Raw genomic sequence first — 19,595 nt, forward strand, 5'->3', positions numbered from 1 at the left:
TGTCTTTCCTCTGCATAAGTATTTAAATAGATAAGTAGCAGGATTTTCAGAGGGGGTTGAGGGAAGCCACAGGAGGGAATGAGGCAGCTACCTCTTGGTTGTCCAAAATTAACATCATTACTGAAGTGGAAGATGCCTGGAGTTTGTCGTTTCAGTGTACCGTTGTTTAAAGCTCAGTAGAACTAACCAGACAAGACTTTTTGAAATCTGTTTTCTGTACCTACTTTTTACACTTATGTCCTTTTCTCTTCAGCTTCTTTTAAATCAGCCTGCTGATAGCAATCTCATAATTATTCTAGCATAATCTAAGCTAACACCAAAGTTGCTGTTCTAATTGAGTATAGGGCTGGATTAAGGACATTGTGCTTAAGGTGACTGTTGTTTTTAATGGGACTCCACAGAGGAAGGGTAAGGATTTTTTTAAAACTTGGAGGAGGGAGCCTGGTATCTACAATGAACCTCGGTAAAAATTTGCTCCAGCTGTAGCTTTAGTAGCTATACAGGGAGGTAGGTCTTCAGCTTCAGAGCATTTCATGACACCCAAGAGTCTTTCTCTCCTGATTTTCTTATCCTAATCTTCTTCCCCATTTGGATAAGCAGATCCGTTCCTGCCTCTGTGCCTGTGCCACTCCTTATGACAATTTTTTCCTGCTTGATCCCTGTAATTTTTCAGCCTTGCACATTTGCACTTTTTAGTACTCCTTGTGCAACTGCTGTTTTGTCCGTTCTTTCATGTACACTCTCCTCTGTCCAAATGCTTCTGCTACTGTTAGCACCTTAAATATCTCTCATCCTGGTGCTGCTATAAACTGCCACTAGTTTGCTTCAGCCAGCAAAGCCTGAACTTCCTTAACTTCTTCCTGAGCTCCTAAACTGGTAAAAATAAGAAAATGTAGATATATGTTGCACTTACTAAGGTCTGCTCAAATTACGACTAAAACACTGTTCTAGGGTCAACTCCCTCTCAAAAAAAACCCCAAATCTGAGAAAGCAAGCACATGCAATTATGATAGTTACAGTTTCAGGAGAACCTGGGTCAAAAACATTCCCCAGCACTGGCAAGGACAGGAATTACACACCAGATTGTGTGGTTACCAGAATTCACTGGATTTATTTCTCTTCATTCAGTGCTAGTACTTACATATTATTGCTACAATTTTCATCACTCTATCTTCAGGAAAAGTAAAAAGCACTGAGAAAACACACTCTTCTTCCTGGGTACCTTGAGGCTGGCAATGGACTTTTGAAGAAACTAAGCTGTAGACTATGAAAATGTGCTGCTATTTCATAGATATGGGAAACATCACAATGTGATGTAAGACTTTCTTTCCATTCTGAATGCCAGAAGAGTTATCAATCATATTTGCCTATCTTTCTCCATAGATACTGGGAAAAAAAAAGCCTAGCAGGGACGACAAATGTAGTGTTGCTTTCCCACTAAATAAAACTTAGCCGTGTTTAAGAATGTGACAGTGAAAAAAGAGAATAAAGAAAAAGGATCTACTAATCCATCATATAGTTTCTCTGAATCACTGAGATTTCTTGAATGTCTGTCAAAATTCTCCCCCGAAGTCCCATTGCATAACTCTTTTCACATCCCAGAAACAGGTCATGGCTTCAAAATAAAACAACACTCTTGTTTTAGTTGCATACTAGAGCATCAGATTACATTCTCAATTTATTCATATCTTTAAGTTGGAGTTTTTGAAAAGTAGCAAGTTCAATCTGTGATTACATCTGACAATCAGTCTGCTCTATATGAACAAAATTTATGTGACATGAAGGCAACCTGTTCCAAAAGCTGTCCTAGGTTTTTGCCAAAATGCGTCATAGACTGACGTATTTGGGTACTACTTGGATCGAAATGATATTCTATAGGAAATATAAGTTAAATTTCAGCATAAAGAGCATGTTGGTTTTCAAATTTAAAGTATTTTGGTGTTGATGAGACATTTTCATCCTTAGTGCCAGTAAACATAAGTACAAATATATAAAAATTGTTGTCTGATTATTACAAGGCGTGTGCTCTTTCTGAAGGAATGTGAGCCTACAAACAACAACATGGAAAATAAAACTAGCTTTGCTACAATTTCAGTTATCCCCAGTGTCTGTCTTTTGCAAGGTGTTGGTCTGAGAGGAAGACCTTGTCCTAGAGAAAAAGTATATGATACAAGTCTTAGCTAAACCGCTTATCACATGTGCTTCTAAATTATAAAATAAAATAGTATCATGAAGATTTTCTGGGGAATCCTGTGGCAAAGCCCGAAAGTCTGTGGATTAATATCCTGAGTAGAAACTATCAGGTGTAGATTCAATAAAGCCTAGCACTAAAACAGAATTGATACAAGTTAGTCTTTTAGGCACATTTGAAAACCAAGACAAATATAACAGGTAAATAAAATTGCTTATTGGTCACCATGAAGATAATTCTGAATATCGAATTCAGAAGGGTTTTGATGTGGTCTCTCTCTGAGTGATCTAAGTTTCATTACGAATAAGAAATCCTGCAAAATAATTGAGCTTTTCAAAATTATCACAGAAAATCCTGAAAAGTAGAAAATTAATAAAAAAGTTTACAAATGTTGGCAAAGATGTTTTATAGACTTCTACTTTAAAATAATTCGGGTTTGAAGGATTTTTTCTTCAGTATTTTGCAGAATTCTGTAAGTATATACCTGCATTCCTCCTAGGTCACTTAATTTCAAATTAATCTTAATGATGCATTCTAACAAATGGGTAATCATAAAGATATGAAAAGGACTAAGCATATATTTGGAAACACTTTGTTTTAAAAAATAAACAGTAATATTGTTCTTTTAAAAGACCGCTTTTTCAGATAATTGAGGATGAGAATAATAATGTATACAATTTCTTAATAGGTTTTAACATAAAAAATAGAAAATATTATATATACAAATTAACACTGTGAAAGAAATAATAGATTTTAGAATTAAACACTTAATAATATCTTTGTTTTTGTAGGCTGTCTGTATCAGGATGTAAGTATCCCAGCTAGGCCCTGATCCTGCAAAAAACACACTTATGTTATGCAAGTGGACTTGCAAACCGTAAACCTAGAATCTGTAATAGTAAAATCTTGCTATCTATTTTGAAACCTTTCTGCCCCAAATGGAAGAACCTTGCCAGAACTTCCTTCTTTGAATAGATTCGTGAGAATGTCTGCTTTTTGATTCCTACAATTTAGAGATTTAAGCTTGCAGATCTGGGGAAGAGAAAACAAGCTATTCTGGTCTAGTCTGAACCACAGCCAAAGGACAGGCTTGGATCAAAGCATTTGGATCTGGACCTTAGCCGTATGTATTGGGGTGTGCGTGTGTGTGTATGTGTATGTATGTATTTATACATCGCAGAAGTCCAGATGTGTGATTTAATCTCTTCATGCATTGTATGACTTTATTTGCAGTCCACAAGTCATCTGAATGATGAGCTGAGAATTTATTTAGATATTAAAATAAATTCAAAGCCTCAGTGATTTTTTCTGCATCTATTGAAAATATATGAAAGCCACAGTGGCTGATACTTACAAGGAATTTAAACATACAAAGCATGAAATGCTGCTAGTTTGCGATGCAAATTTGATCTACAAAATGCTTATTTTTTCCCATCATTGCTAAATTTATGCTACATTTTATGAACCACAAATCAAAAGTGAGAAGGTAAATGCCTGGAATATTTTCTGAAGTACAGTGCAATTTGTTTTTAATGAGAAGCAAAAGGAGTAGTAGGAGGAAAGAATTTTTTGTTGTTGTTTCTTCAAAAGTAAAAATAATCAACATTATAGAGTCTCTTGTTTAGCTTACTTTCTTTATTTGAGCACTTCAAGCTTCATAATTTCATAAACGGAGATAGTAAAAGTCAGTCATGTTTTGATCCTTGTATTTATAAACCTTGATCCATAGCTAAACTTCTGAAAGGTTGGAGGGCTATCTCTTTTGTCCCATCCCCTCCTTCAACACTGAATGTAAATTGACCCACCGTACATTTTACGATCAAACTTGGAGTGCAATTTAAATTCTAGCACATTCAAACTTCTTAAAAATATAAGTTCCATTCAAATGGGAGTTTTTTTCACTGCACACAGAGCTCTAATCAAAAGTAGAGCTGTATAGAATGGTTTAAATTTAATCCAAATCTCGGTGGATTTCATGAATCTGACTATTCAAGCTTTACATGACTGGGCTCATAAATGTTATTGCTGCTTTTATGCATGATAGGTTGCGGGTTGCTGCTGCTTCTGGGCTTCACAACAAATGCCACAAACCGGAGTTCGTCTCTGCCTTCATGCATTTTTCATAACTCCAGCTGAAAAGTAAAACTGTACTGATTGATAATAGCTAATGAATGTGTAAACTGTTAGTGAATGTTTTCCACAGGTTACTAGTTTGGGTCACAGGCAGTTGAACTGGATAACTGATTATCCATAAAGATCACATTAGTGTTTTAAAGAAGAATATGTCAAATACCCAGATGACAGAAAAATAAGCCAAAAAAACCCAACCCAGGAAGAAAACAGATATTAATTATTTTGCCCATTCATGGTACTCCTGCACATTCTAAGAAACAGAATTTTACACTTTTTACTCCTCATTTGTAAATATTCCCTATGGTTTCGTCTTCCAATGGTAAAAATATACTGGAGTGCCTATTCTAAATATATTTCATACTTGAGAAATTAACACTGTAGGCTGAATTACACCCTTCTTTTTCCCATTCTTTTCCTGTAACAATGCCAAAGGTCTTCACTTTCACAAAATATGTGGAGTTGACTTTACGAAAACTGACAGATTTGGCCAGAATTGCATTGTCATACATTACTACAGATGATTCCTTTGTCTAGTTAACTTTGTACAATGAATACAGGGACTACAATATCCTTTTTCCTCCTGCTGGTATTTAATGACTTAATTTCTCACCACAGCAGGTTAAATGTTTTCTCCTTCATGACAGGAATGAAGTTTCTCATTTCACAGATGATGCTGTTTGGAAGCAAGTATCCGTGGTAAGGTTTTTGTTTAACGGTTACATTTGTAGTAGGAGAATATCTGAAGGAATAGGGTACTAGAATAGGCGTAAGATGTATTTGCAAGAAGTAAGGACATACTTTTTGAGAAATGGTTAACCAAAATGAACATGCAAACCTGCACCAAATAGAGTGGTTAAAGCTTCTTCACAAGCAATCATCTCAGGCTGCGTGCAAACTCAGGAGAACACCACAACATCACTTATTTTTGGAATTACACAATTAAGGAACTTATTGTTGGATTCTTCAAGTCAGGTATTGCAAATAGAACATGCTGTTCTTATTTTCCAGAATTCCATGACAGCTTCAGTTTTTAGAAATGGGGTCAGAGAGACAGACGGGAGCAAGACAGTGAGTTACTCCATTTCAACCATAATACTTTAGAAAATGAAATTGTGATTTTGCAGGAACATCCACAACTGCCACAGATTCTTGAGCTGCAGAAGCTGTTCTACAAGCTGCAGAAATCACAGCCTCTCTCATTCTGTGCTGGGACATGATATAGGATTAATGTAGAGCTAGCTGGAGGCCACATCACATGTTCACACTATGACCTTGTCTTTTATTTCAGAATAGGAATGCTGTATAGGATGAGACCATACAAAGAGTGACGAAGCTTACCACTGTACTACAGACCCAAAAAACAATATGAATGAGGAGGCAAGTAATTGCCTACATATTTATGTGACACCAATGAATTAGCAAAGATTGGTGGCTTACGAAGGAAGATTTCCATTTTAGCATGTTCATCTCATGCCTCATTTGAGTGCTCTTCTCGATGCTAGCATTATTTTTTGCTAATATATGTACCTGGATAGTTACGTGAGATGACACCTTTTCTTCTCTGTGGTATGAGAGACTGGAAGAACCTACTTGATTTTGGAACTACTGTCATCCAGCCTTCTGCAGAGGTCTGAAGGAAAAGGTCATGGAAGCAAAAGAAAATTTTACTACCACCAGAAAAATTATGAGGGAGGGACAAGCTTTTGTTCTCCAATCACTGCAAAAAACCTTTTGCCAAATGTCTAATAAATGATTATGAGTTTTCCAACCCAAAATTCCCTTTAACATTTTAAAGAAATAGGGATGCACTTTTACGCCATTTGGGAATATCTCAGGTCAATGCTTATCAAAATACATAAGATGTGGTAATCGAAACATTACAACTCTTTTAGAATGATATTCCACTGAGAACTAGACTTACGCTACAAGTCTACTTGTAGCAAGTAACTTGGTGCAAAAGAAGTGCATCAATAAAGCAATTGGTGATGAGGCTCCTATATCTCCCTTATACCTTATTTTGAGTGGGTTGTTTTTAAACAAATTTAGTCTCTGCTACATGTATGGTTTACAGCTTTTTGAAAGAACAACTATAAGCGTGTACCATGGATCTGCAGGTGGAGGAGCCCACACATTGGTTTGGAATTTAATTAAATAAATCAAATGTCATGCCGAGCATTTGGAGAGATTTTAGAGTGAAGATTCTGATTTTGTTTTCTCAAAAAATCTAGTTTGCACATCCCAAAATTAGCTGAAAATCTGACTTGATATGTGATTAGTATGAAAAAATCGGGTAATTCACTTCCAAATTGTGTTCTTGCTTGAACCCAGACTCTCAAATATCAGCACAGCTTTGGAATCAAACAGAAACTTAGTGCTATTTATATGGTATAGCTCTAAAAGACATGTGAGAGGTTGCAGTTTGTATGCAAACTTGACCATGTGTCTTGAACTGTATTAACCTAGTACTATGGGAATGCCTTACAATATTTGAAGCATGTATCATTAAAATAAGAAATACTTTTCTTCCATACTTTGATGCTTTTCCTCCAAAATGAACAAGAGTTGATGAGAAAGAAGATACAATTCATTTTTTGTTCATTAATAGGCTTCACCTCTGTGAACCTGTGAACTCCTGCACCTTCAACATTAAAATAATGAATTGTCTAGAATGATTTGGATCAGTTAGAGATTCACAGCCAGGGAGTACGAAGGGAATTCTGGATCAACCAAAATTTTGGCTGTGTAATTGAAACAAAAGTCCCTATTTCCTGAGGTTCATCCGTCTTTCACTTTGGGAAGACTATGAGTTTTAGTGTTTTGAACTTGTGTTAAATTTACTCAAGACAGGGTTCTAAATGTTTCTGGAAGGTTTTTAACCTCTGATCTTTTAACTTCTTGAAGTATTTTAGGCAGGATGATTGGAAGTCTAGAGCCTGTGGAGGACAACTAATGTAGTGGGTGTTTTACCACCCTAAAATATCTGGATTGGAATTTAAAAAGAATTTAGCAATCTGGTGTATCTTTATCGTATCACATGCAATTTTGTGATGGAGTGCTGAAAACTGTGTGAGAAAAGGCTGGCTAAAGAAAGATACGACTTACTAATTTTTACTTAAATCTTACTATTTCTTTCATATTAATTTGTAATATTTGTGGTTGAGTATACACTGAATTTAGTTGATGTGGTTTTCTCATTCCTTTTCCAATTTACATGCATCAGTGAACCTCTTTTGAAACTATAATATGAATCTTCTGTCTATAGTAATTAATGTTAATTAATTGAAGTAAATGGACAAAAGCAGTTTTCAGATTCTTTGGAAATACTGACTTTTCCTTAAAGTAGAATATCCAGTGAGAGCTTGTGTTAACGATGTGATGGTAAAACTGGCCTGTTTAGTCTGTTGATATCCTTTTGGATAGGGCTGGAGTTATGTGGAAAACACAGATTTTCTCTTTATTCATAAACAGATTAGTAAAATTACTACTGAATTGCTACCTGACTCTTGTCCTGAGTTTTCCATTACCTCTTGCAAGCACATTAGTAAAATGTGCTGAAAAAGAACTAGTAAATAAAAATTACTATAATTAGCTCAATGCATAGGAATTATGGAGCGGGAACAAATAATAGAATGATTGGTACACAGAAAGAAGTATATCTCCAAAATGCCTGGAGATGCACACCATTGAAAAGAAGAGAGAGGTTTGTCCCCTTGTTAAATGCAAACAGTAGGTTCATTGATAAAAACTAAAGGGCAGAGTTCTGTGCTGTCTGCCAGAAGCAAAGCTTTATGCCTATTTCTAAGAGCAATCCTGATGAAAGCAAGTAAAAATCTTCTGGCTGATGGGTCAAGCAGCACTGCAGACATCACGGATCAAGAATGGCTGTGCCAACATTAGGAAGATTCTTAAACAAATGGTATATCAGTGGTCCTTGAAAACATAATAATGGTTAAGAATTGTGCTTAATGAACAATACTTTATGGAAATTTGGAATGCTCTGAGATGCATTCCTGGAAAAATAACTTATCTGGCTGAAGTAGACTGCATTACTTGGGATGAGAATCTCTGAATAGTGATTGAATCTTCTATCAATTATCTATTTAAATTAAGATATGGGGCAGAATATGAGGCAAAATAATTTCCATTTCTACACAGGAATTTGGATCACACAAAGATAAATCTAATACATGAAATACAACTGTTGTTACAGGCCACTTAAGGGTAGATTGATGGTCAGACGAAATAAGACTACTGATGAGAGGGGTGGTCACGAAAATGGAAAAAGTTTATGATAAGCGGCCTAATAATTATTGATCAAGGATGTCAAACTGTTGTTGTGAAAGTGTGTGGAAATAAACATATAGTGTGTTGAGTTTTGTCCACGTAGGACATGGAAGCTGGCTATATAACAGAATGTCTATAGTTTTATAGGATTATTTGTAGTCCTAGAACTCACTATTGGCTTTTGAGTGTCCTTGGCTTATATCCTGTGAACATGCTTTAAATATTCATTGGCATGACTGTAGAACCACAAAATAATTCAAGTTGGAAGGGACCTCAAGAGGTAATCTAGTCCAACTTCCTGCTCAGCAGGAGGGTCAGCAATGAGATCAGACCAGCTTGTTCAGGACTGCATCCAGCTGCGTCTCCAAGGCTGCAGATTGCACATCCTCCCTGTTCCCTTGTTACACTATCCTTACAATGGAAAAATTTTTCCTTATATCCAGTTGGAATCTCTTATGTTTCAATTTAAGTCCATTGGTAATCAACAAAATAATTTAACACAGCAAGCTGAAAATAAGTGAAAGATATATAAAGAAATAGGAGGATTGGACAAAACTACAGGCTGGAAAATCATGGACCAAGTCTTTTTGGAACACATTTCTGGGCATATAAAAGAGAGAAAGATGACTGGGAATAGTCACCATGGATTTATCAAGGATAAATCATGTCTGATCAGGCAATTGCCTTCTATGATAAAATGTCTGATTTGTGGACAAGGAGAACACTGAATGTCATTAATGTTGACTTTAGCAAGGCTTTTGACACTCTATCCCACAATATTTTTACACACAATTTGGGACCTAGGGGTCTGGGTCAGTAGACAACTACCTGAGCAAAAAAAAACTGATTGCATGATAAGGCTCAAAAAGTACCGTCTAGTGAATTGTACTCTATCTGGATGCCAGTAACAAGTAGGATACCACAAGAGTCTATCCTGGGACATGTCCTCTTTCACATCTTTACCAGTGATCTGGAGGAGATAATGGTATACTTGGTCACAAAGTTGGAAGATTACATCAAATTGGGGAGGGAGGCCCCTCTTTTGAGCGGGAGGTTAGATGACCTCCTGAGATCCCTTTTTTAACCTCAGTTATTAAATGATTCTATGATTCTATGGTTGAGTCAAATTCACTTTGAGGAAGTCTGGAAAATTAAGCTTTATTGAGGACTGTAAAGGTCTGCTATAGAAACCTAGGATTTTATTTGGATTTGGATAGAAATCTCTGTAATGCCATTAGTGAAAGAATTACTAACAGAAACTGTTTCTGGTTGGTTTTAAGTTATTGCAGGAGTCTTGCAATCTCCAAATACAGAATGTAAAACAAATGCTATTAATACACACAGGGTGCAGACATTTCTGTATGTGAAATTCTACATAGGAGAATTACTGAACCAAGACATTAATATCCTATGCCATTAATATCTCTGTAACAAGAGACTTAATTGTACAAATCACCATTTGGTAATATGTGATTACAGTATTATTAAGCCCAATTCAAAAGAAAAGATAAGCAAAAAAGATTCATAACTGAGGTTTATAATTTTAGAAGGGTGAATGAGAAATCAAGGAACTAGTTCATGAATTCAAATTGCCTGAATACTTAGAGGGTTAAGTAAAGAACAGATTTGAAATTTCTCTAAAAGCAAATGTGCAAAACTATCTGGTACTTCAGTTCAAGATAGGGAATTTTTGTAGAAAGAGTTCCAAGCTGTAGACACACCTCAGAAAGGACACTTGGATCAGCCAATAGGTCTAGAAATGTAAGAAAAAATGATTTATCAGTTAAGCAAGCTACACTTCAGAGGTGGGGGGTGGGGTGGGGTGGGCGAGCAGTGGACAGGGAGGCGAGATAGCCAGAAGTAGCTTTTTTTCTGGTCTTGGAAATTAAAATTTAAAAGTTAGAAAAGTCTTTGAGACACATCATAAGAAAACTAAGGCTTCTGTGCAGTAAGAATTATGTAGGCATTAAAAGCCTTAAATAAATACATTGCTGTGGCTTTCAGTAAGGACAATAATAGAAGGGCAAAGGCAGAATGACTAATGGGGATGAAGGTATGGAAATTTAAATTCCACATCTGAGGTTAATGAAAACTCAAAGATTACATGTGTTCAAGTTGCAAGGTCCTGATAATCTCCAACTCAGAACTATGGAAGAAAGAAAACTTACATATAAAACAAGATGTCAAGTAGATTTCTAAGTATACCAAATTGGAAGTGGGAGCATATAAATGTAGGAGAGTGAATATTTTATATATGTGTATTTATATATAAGAATAAGGGAGAAAAAAAAAGTCAACTGGCCTACCAGCTTGACCTAAATAATGTATAAATTATCAGTAAACATTTTTGAAGAATAGTATAATAATACATGGATGTAAATGAAAAATAGGAAAACAATAAGTATGCATTTAGAGAAGGCAGATTGTTCCAGACTAATTTTTCTTTCACTGGTGAAATAATTGTCTTTCTATACCAGGAAAATGTGATACATCTCATCTAACTAGCTCAGATATTCTCCTGGAGAGGAATTTATCAAGAATCATAGAGACAATCTGATATAATGTTAACTAAGAAGTTATTAATTAAGACAGAGATTATAACTAAATCTGAAAATGATCAATGAACTGGCTAACAGGTAACCCAGACTGTCCTGGAAAGGGGAATAATGGTCTGGAACAAAGATGCTTGTTAATGTTTTCATTAGTGATGTAAGTGCTAAAAGTTAGACTGTGATGATGAGAATAACATTTGGCGATGCTATCAACAGAAAAAAGAATTGAATATAGTATAGAAAGACATGGAGTGTGTCTGCATTAGCATCTTATTTCAGGGCAGCAGGGAGCTTGTGAAGTCTGTCTCCTGATTTTCCCCACTTGCTGAGCTGTGGTTCACGAGTGTCTCAGAGAACAGCTGGAAGATGTTTGCTGGAGTATCAGGAAATGCACCCAATGCTCTTAAGTGACAAATGGGTTCACTGTACCAGACTAATCTACATTAAAGTTTTAAAAAAAATCCATACCCACAAATATGTGGACATCAAGTCCTTAGCACCAGCTACTGTACTCTACAGATCCACCCCTACTAGTCCACACCATTCACTAATGTAGACATATAAAGTAGATGAAGCCACATAGTTATTTATTTATTTATTTCCATTATGGAGCCATAAACTGCATTCCTTTCAGATAAAATTAAACTGAATCCTGAACACCAGGACAGTACCTATCATACACCATCCCCTGGTGCTCACTCCATAGGATCAGACTAGCCAAGTCTAGCATGTGTCTTTTGTAGACACTGAGGTCTGAGCACCAAATCTTTGAGATACAGATCCACTCCTAGTGTGCAGTTGTACTTTATAAAGTAGATATAGCCTTTGAGACACTCAGAGCAGGAAAAACAGAGGTTTACACTGTAAAATGGGGGTTTATCAGTTGGAAAACGCAGGGAGAAACCTTGGTTATACTAGTTCATCACAGAATAGTATATCCTAATGAAGTTATGTGATCATGGAAAAAGGAATGTGCATGAGTCAGCACATTGCCTATATTGATGTACAAAACACAGTAATGTAGTATTAATACCTTTATAATGGAATCTGAATACCACATTTTTCAAAACTAAAATGTCTTTAAATGTTTACATGGTTTCACCTATCTTTATGACATTGCTTGGAGCATCTGATTTTCAAACAATGGTTGCTCTTCAGATTAACCATTTACAGTGTCTTAACTTGAGAATGCAAAACTTAGATGCTCAGAATAGTGTCATTTCCTTTATTTGTCCTAAATTACAAATCATTTAAATAAGCAGACTAAAACCCCATTGATATACCTCTAATTTCCTATGGAATACTGATAAAATAATACTGAAACAAGTCAATTTATGTGTAATAGTCTGGCGGTGGATCTTCTGTTACTGAGGGGCTGGAATCTATCAACTGTCTCTGACCTATTTGTCAACATGGATGTAAAAAAGGAGCTTGGGTGGCAAATTACATGTGCAATGAATTTGCATATATTTATGCTAATAGACAAGAATATATGTGTGCTAATTATCACATTATGCATGATTTTCTTTGTTATCTCCTGATGTTTATTCCTAATATATTTGTATACCTTGCAAGAAACTATTTTGATGGTAAATCTTCAATCTATTATTTGAATAAAAAACCTGAACTATAGTGAACCTTAGGAACTCCTGGTTTAAAACCTTATTACTGACTATTATGCAAATTAAGGAAAACAAAAATATCAGGGGGTGATATGAAAAATTATGTTTCAATCTTGATAAGCAAAAGCTACCTCTAGAAGAAGTTTGACATTGCATCAAGGTTTTAGTTTGGACTTGACTCAACCATTTCGATTTCTTATGTTTTCCATCTGAGGTGGAAGCTGGTTACTTTCATTTCCTTTGTTATTTGTTGCTTTTGTATAAAATCTGGTGTTGAATTGGCTGCTCTCACTTTGGGTATTTTGAAATTCATATCTACTTTCTGACTTCTTGTACAAATCTGTGTGCTGTCCTGTCAGGGAGTGTATAACCAAGTACGTGGAGTGCCTTATGCTTTGGGGAGAGGCAGAGTTGCCTCATCTCTTTATTGGTCAAGAAATCCTTCACAGACATTTTGGTAATGATTATTCTTGAAGATTAACATTTTCGGGTTCTGTTCTGTATCTCTGTTTCTTTGTTTTCCAGACGTGAAATTTAGTAAATGTCATAGAAACTTCGCCATATGTGAAGCAAAACTGTTCTTGAGTCAGACTGTTCCACAGTACCTGCTAATTATTAATAGCCTGCCTGTGCTTTGAGACAGTTACTTTTTCCAAGTTCTGGATGCATCTGTTTCCTTCCAAAAATAGTAGTACAATAATGTTCCAAGAAAACCTCAGTGCTCCGTTATGAGCTCTATTCATGTTGTATCACTCAGTACTAATTACCAGGTGTTTCTTTAGGCCCTCATCTTTCAAAGATGTGATCATCTGCTCAATTTTATATACTTTGAATACTTCCATTAAAGGCAAGGGACTTCTCACAGAGATTAAAGGTAAAAGCACATGTTAGTCTTTATGAGATGTCTTTGGAGCTGCTATATTAGCTTTGATTTATTTATTTTCTATTTAAAAAATTAAAATTGAATAAAAGATATACTTTTATCATAAATTTTGAATCTCAATAGAAAACATTAGTTGGCAAGTTACTCCTTTATTTCATTTCTGAAATGTAGCAAACTAATAAAATCACTCCTTGGCCACATTACTATGTAATATGTAGTTGGGTTTGATGCAGTTTTAAAATCAGTAGTCCATATGTACTTTATTTGCTGTCTTTCATGATTTTAGAAAGATATTATGTCATATTCATCTGTTTATTGCTATTTTGGGATGTCAGGAAACTAGACCAATTAATGATTCCAAATGCAACTTCCAGCAAATTTAGGGTGAATGAGGCATTTTTGACTTACACATTATTTTACATAAGGCCTGGAAAACCATTGAAGACTGATCCTATTATTATTGAAAGGAGCAAGTTTTATTAATTTCACCGGTAGTGGACCTGGATTTTGCACAAGGGGTTTTGTCAGCTTAGTTTTAGCCAGTATTTATACTGCAGAAAATGTACTTCCATTACCCCAGTCTGTCTTATGCATGTGCCACATGCTGTATTGATGTGCATCCAAAAATAATAAAACACTCAAAATGTGAAAGGTAGAGACTATTATGCATAAGTCACTGCAAGTACAAAGCCAATTTTTTATTGTGGGATGGTGTCCAGAAACATACTCAAAGTGAGGAAGGAGTTTTCTTTCTCTAAAAACAAACCTGAATCTTAATTTAAGCAAAGTTTAGTTGAAATTATTTTCTTTTCTTTATTTTCCCTGAATGGTTTAATTTCCATCATGGTACAGGGATTGAGTTTTGTTTCATTTTTTCAGTTACAGTACTATTTACAGGTTTTGTTCTTATTTACCATGAAACAAAAATTCTCTTAAATGTTTCCAGACCCAAAACTAAAAAAAAAAAAAAAAAGAAAATCTCTTTGATTATCTTGATCTGAGAAACTCTCCTGCTGGCAAATCACTCCCTCTCTTTTACTTTTTCTTCCAGAGCCAAAGGACGTGGTAAGTTCTGAACTGCCTGGACCTTCTCTGCTCTAGAGAAGCTGATAGTCCAACAGTTATGACATGTGGTAAGCATGTGGGAGATCAGTTTTCAGCTGCATTTTGTTGGGAAAAAAACATACTTTCTGTTCTGTTCAAACTGTTCCACTTCCTATAAATAATTAGGTATTCTGTGGAGCAGAAAATGAAAGGGAAATGCATCTTCAGTAAGGCAGTCATTCGGTATTCAGCTAGCAGATGGAAGAGGTAGCTTTACATTCTGCAACATCCCACTTCTCAGGTGAGGACCATCATTGTTTTCTAGAAAGTTAGTTCTTATTTCTAAACAAATGGATCAGCTTCAGCAGGCAAATTATATTCTGATTCTATTTTGGCAAATGAATAAAGAAGTCCCAAGGGATCAGAAGCAGCCAATCTGGGAAAGGAATCTGAACTGCCCCAAAATCAGACTTTTCTGAACCTGCTAAAATTTTAAGCTATCTGCACAGTTGAAACTGATAGTTGAAACTGGTATGTTCCTAAAAGCTTTGCTTTCAAAAACTTGATAATATTAAACAGGAAAGAGTTGGCCAGGAAATCTCTGCTCATGTATCAACTACAAAAGTGCAAAAGTGCAGTATAATTCATTTTGATACAGTATTCTGAGATAGTCTGATAAAAGATTATATGTAAATGTAAAGTATGTTTTAAATGTAATGAAACAAATTAATGTAAGTAATAAACCCATATATAAACCAAATATTTTTCTATAGAATGGAGCAGAAGAGAATGGAAACTGCTTATAGGGGTAATATTTTAATTAAGACCCTGAACTGTTATTGAAGTAAGAAACAACATTTTCTCAGATAAATTCATCTTTTCTTTCAAAAAATTACAAAAACGTCCCAATTCTGCATGAAGAAAAATAAAATATCGAATGAGCTTGGAAAAGTTTCATGTCTAGCTTCTCATCTTGTCTGACTCACTGAACATGATGGTGAGCAAATAAGCTTCATGAAGGCACAAGAAACTAAATAAAACACAAAACCCAAGCTAGTTAGATGCTCTCCTCTGGGATGGCATGTATTTTCCCACTGGTTCTTGGTTGCATTGACAGTTTTTATAGATGAGGTCACAGAAGTTCATTAAAAGATTCTGATGTTCAGATGCCACAGTATGGGGCATTGTACACATTGAAAAATGCACCGATGTGCTCACACTCGTACTAAAAATATGTGTAATTGAATAGAAGTTGGTTGAAACAACAGAAACATTGAGAAAATCAACTATTCCTGCTTTGCTGTAGATAGAGATAATTCCCCACTGCCTTGCTCTGGTGCTGTCTTTGTATCTGCACCAAAAAGTAAGGCAGCGCCACTCTCATTTGGTGATTTCTTCTTGCACCAGCCCTGCCAATGACAATTCAAAGTTCTTGCCAGTGAAAATAAAGCCTTGAGATTTAGAAGAGTCAGTGGAGGAAATACAACTAAAACCGCATGAAGCAAAATGTGGTGAGAGGATTTTATTGGTGGTATTCAAAAGCAACTTCAACAGCTACAAAATTTGCAAAGCATTACATTTCCAAGCACAGTGAAGTTAGTGTTTCGGCACACGTTGCAGGTTTTGTTTGGCAGTGTGGGTGTAAGCTAGCAGAAAACAATGCAGCGACATATAGGTAACAGCAGAGCCTCTGCGTACCCTGGGGGAGAGAGGTTTACAGCTTTAAAACAAAAAGCACCTCAACTTCTTGAGCATTACAGGCCAGATCCTGCCAAATAACAGCATGGAAAGAAGCTGGGTGTCAGCAAGAACTGAAGGATCATGGGATCAAATTTACTAAGAGGGCTGAAGGGGTGCTGGCACCCTGACGGGCAGCCGTGGGCACAGCCCACGTGCCAGCTGTGGGAGAAGCATAGGCACAGTTGCGTGGGCCTCCCATTTCACTCGAGTTGTGTCTGCCCGGAGATGAAGCTACAAAATTGGTTCCTTTAGAATATTTTAAGCCTTTGGAAAGCTTCAATAGGTTGTTATTTCCTTCTGCTTCTAGTTAGCCCTTAGAGTTGTGCTGTTTTGATGTGAGCTGACTTTGCGAGGTCAGGCAGGTTAAATGGTGTTTGATTAAAATCAGAACACCCAACAACTACTGTTTCACAGTTTGACTTTGTTGGCCTCTTCATCTGGGAATTCAGGAAGACACCTTTAGCTTCAAAAAAAAAGGAAAAAAAGAAAAGGCAGCTTTTTTTTTTTGCCTTTTTTTTTTCATGTGGCTTAAAGAGAAACAAAGAAAAAAACCCATATTGTGTATGTTTTTCTGTCAATGGGCCTGCCACTGTTTATCAAACCAAGGCAAATCCAATTAGCCTGTGGCCTGCCTCCCAACCTTATTAACCTGCTCAGCTGTGAGAAACTCAACAGCCCCTGCCAATATCTCATTTCTCCAGCAGCTGATAAGATCAGTTCAAGATATTCAATGGGGTTTCCTTTCACTCTGGCTTCATCACAGTCACCGGCATCTTAACTGTGGTAGCCGGATCTTATTTTCCTCTCATTTACTACATGAAATAGGATGGTGACTCTGAGGCCTATGCAGCTTGTTGGAACAAACACCGATCAGGCCTTCGCGGCGTTTGACAGGACGGGCTGATTTTCCTTATCACGGCTTGCCCACAAAGGCCTGGGCCAGGCCGGGGTTATTAGCATTCCTCGGTGAGATGCGTCAGGCCTATTTCTGTCACGCAGACAGATTGAGCCTTTCACTCAGGCTCGCGAATGAGTGACACATGGCCTGACTGGGAGGACAACATTGTTATTTGAGTTAAGAAATCAATTTGTATCAAATGTACACTGTAATTTATTTGTTGGCTTTGAAGGGAACCTGGCTGAGATAAATGGGAATGGGCTTCTTTCTTCCCCCCTATGCTGAGCTGATAAAGTTCTTGTGAAGCTCCAGATAGCTCCAGTCAGAGCCAAAGTGACAAACATGTTTAAAGTTGCACAGTGATCTTTAAATCTCAAAAAGAACACCTTGTCGGACATGATAGAACATTTTTTACCTTTTCCCTCTATCTGTCAGAAAGCTGCTGTGACACATTGCTTTAGTATTTTTGCTGACATTTTCTTTATCAAGCACATCTGTTTGTGGTCGAAAGATGCTTATTCCTATTTTCTTCAATCTACAGCAGCCTAGGAAACTGCCAAAAGGAAGGAAGAAAACGAGACATTCTTTCCAAGAATAATGCTTATTTAATTCTTTTTTTAATTGGGACTTTTCTTGATCAAGTTCCAGCTTTCTTTTTACTTTTGTTAAAAGGGAGAGGAAAGTGTGGGGAACATGTATCATGAGATCTTGTCTATTTCAAGAAGTTTGGTGTGGTTCAGTCTGACAGTGCATTAAGTTGTTGGTATTATATGTTAAATCATGAGCTACAAGACTGACGTTCTTCTCTATCAGAGTTATAAATATGAGCCTAAGTGTTGGCTTTATGCATCAGTCTTTTTATCTTTGAAACAATATGCATAATCAAAGGTTACGTTTTCACGTGTGCTTGCAGTTATGACTCCATAATGAAAAAAATGCAAGCAAACTAGCCACAGGCAGAGTAGCTCATTGACATTTCCATACAATAACCTGGTTATTTAGTTTTGGGTTTCAAAAGTGATCTAAATGTAACATGTCATATTCGATGACTATATAAGGTACCTTACTCTTTCTCTGTATTATAGCTTTCCACCTGCATATAGGGGCTTTTTTAACAGATGTACATGTGTATGACTGCACATACACACAAATCTTATAAAGCAATATAGACTGCTATACCCTAATTAGTCCACAGAAGGTACGGTGATCCTCAAAGCACGGTTAAACTTGAGGTAGTCTGAAGTGTGTAACCAGGGTCAAACACTCTTCCAGTCCTTCCAAAAGCTAGGTTAAATGTGATTAGAGGTACAAGCACTTTTAAGATAAGTGGTCTTTAGGAAGTGTTAAACTTGTTAACGGCATGATCACACCATCACCAAAACAGTTACACCATTCACAGGAATTTCAGGGAGAGCCACGCATCAGGATTAACTCTTCTCTCGGGCTGCCCAACCGATATATTTCACTCTCATCTTTCCTGCCTTTCCTCTGGGAATGCTGCAATCCTTTAGGCTGTGAGCAGCCTGCCAGCCTTAGATCTTGTTATACCTATGAGTACTGACACTGTAATAGTGTTAAGCCTTGCTCAGGTTTCTTCTGTGCCATGCCCTTTGGGCGAGGGCTTGCCCTTTTACCTTTCTGCCCAGGTGCATAACGGCAGTGCTGTTATTCTGACTTGCCTGACATTTTTTAATGTGGTGCTTTCTAAACCTTAATTCATGTTTCCACGTTTAAGCAATAGCTTCAGATTTTGTCTCAGTTTAGCAACCCAAAGGCAATATATAATTGTAAATTTCTAAAATGGTTTCTGATTTTCATCCCATGGCAGATTCTAGAAGTTTGACTTTTGATTTTCAAATGCTCAGAGTAGGCAATACTGTGATCCAGCTCTAATCACCAAGAGTAGAGTGCTCCCTGTTTACACGCATTTATATTTCTACAAAAACATATTCCATAAAATGTGCACCTTCTCAAATGAGAACTGTACTTTGCCATGCTATTTTAGCTGTATCTATATAGCTGTTTACAATTACGACAACCTAAGCACATCAATCAATCCACTGTCAGATCAAACCCTCCAAAAAATAGTATAAAATATTGTTTTAACCTCATTGCTTTAAAAATAACCATTGGCAGTGGAGTAATTTAGGCCCCAGAAATGGCAGTGCAAAATAAAACACCCTCTAGCTCTGTTACAAGAGCACTCTGTCATGTCTACAGCTTCACTCTATTAAAATAATACATCCTC

This window comes from Phalacrocorax carbo, chromosome 2 (genome assembly GCF_963921805.1).
Source record: "Phalacrocorax carbo chromosome 2, bPhaCar2.1, whole genome shotgun sequence".
NCBI lineage: Eukaryota > Metazoa > Chordata > Aves > Suliformes > Phalacrocoracidae > Phalacrocorax > Phalacrocorax carbo.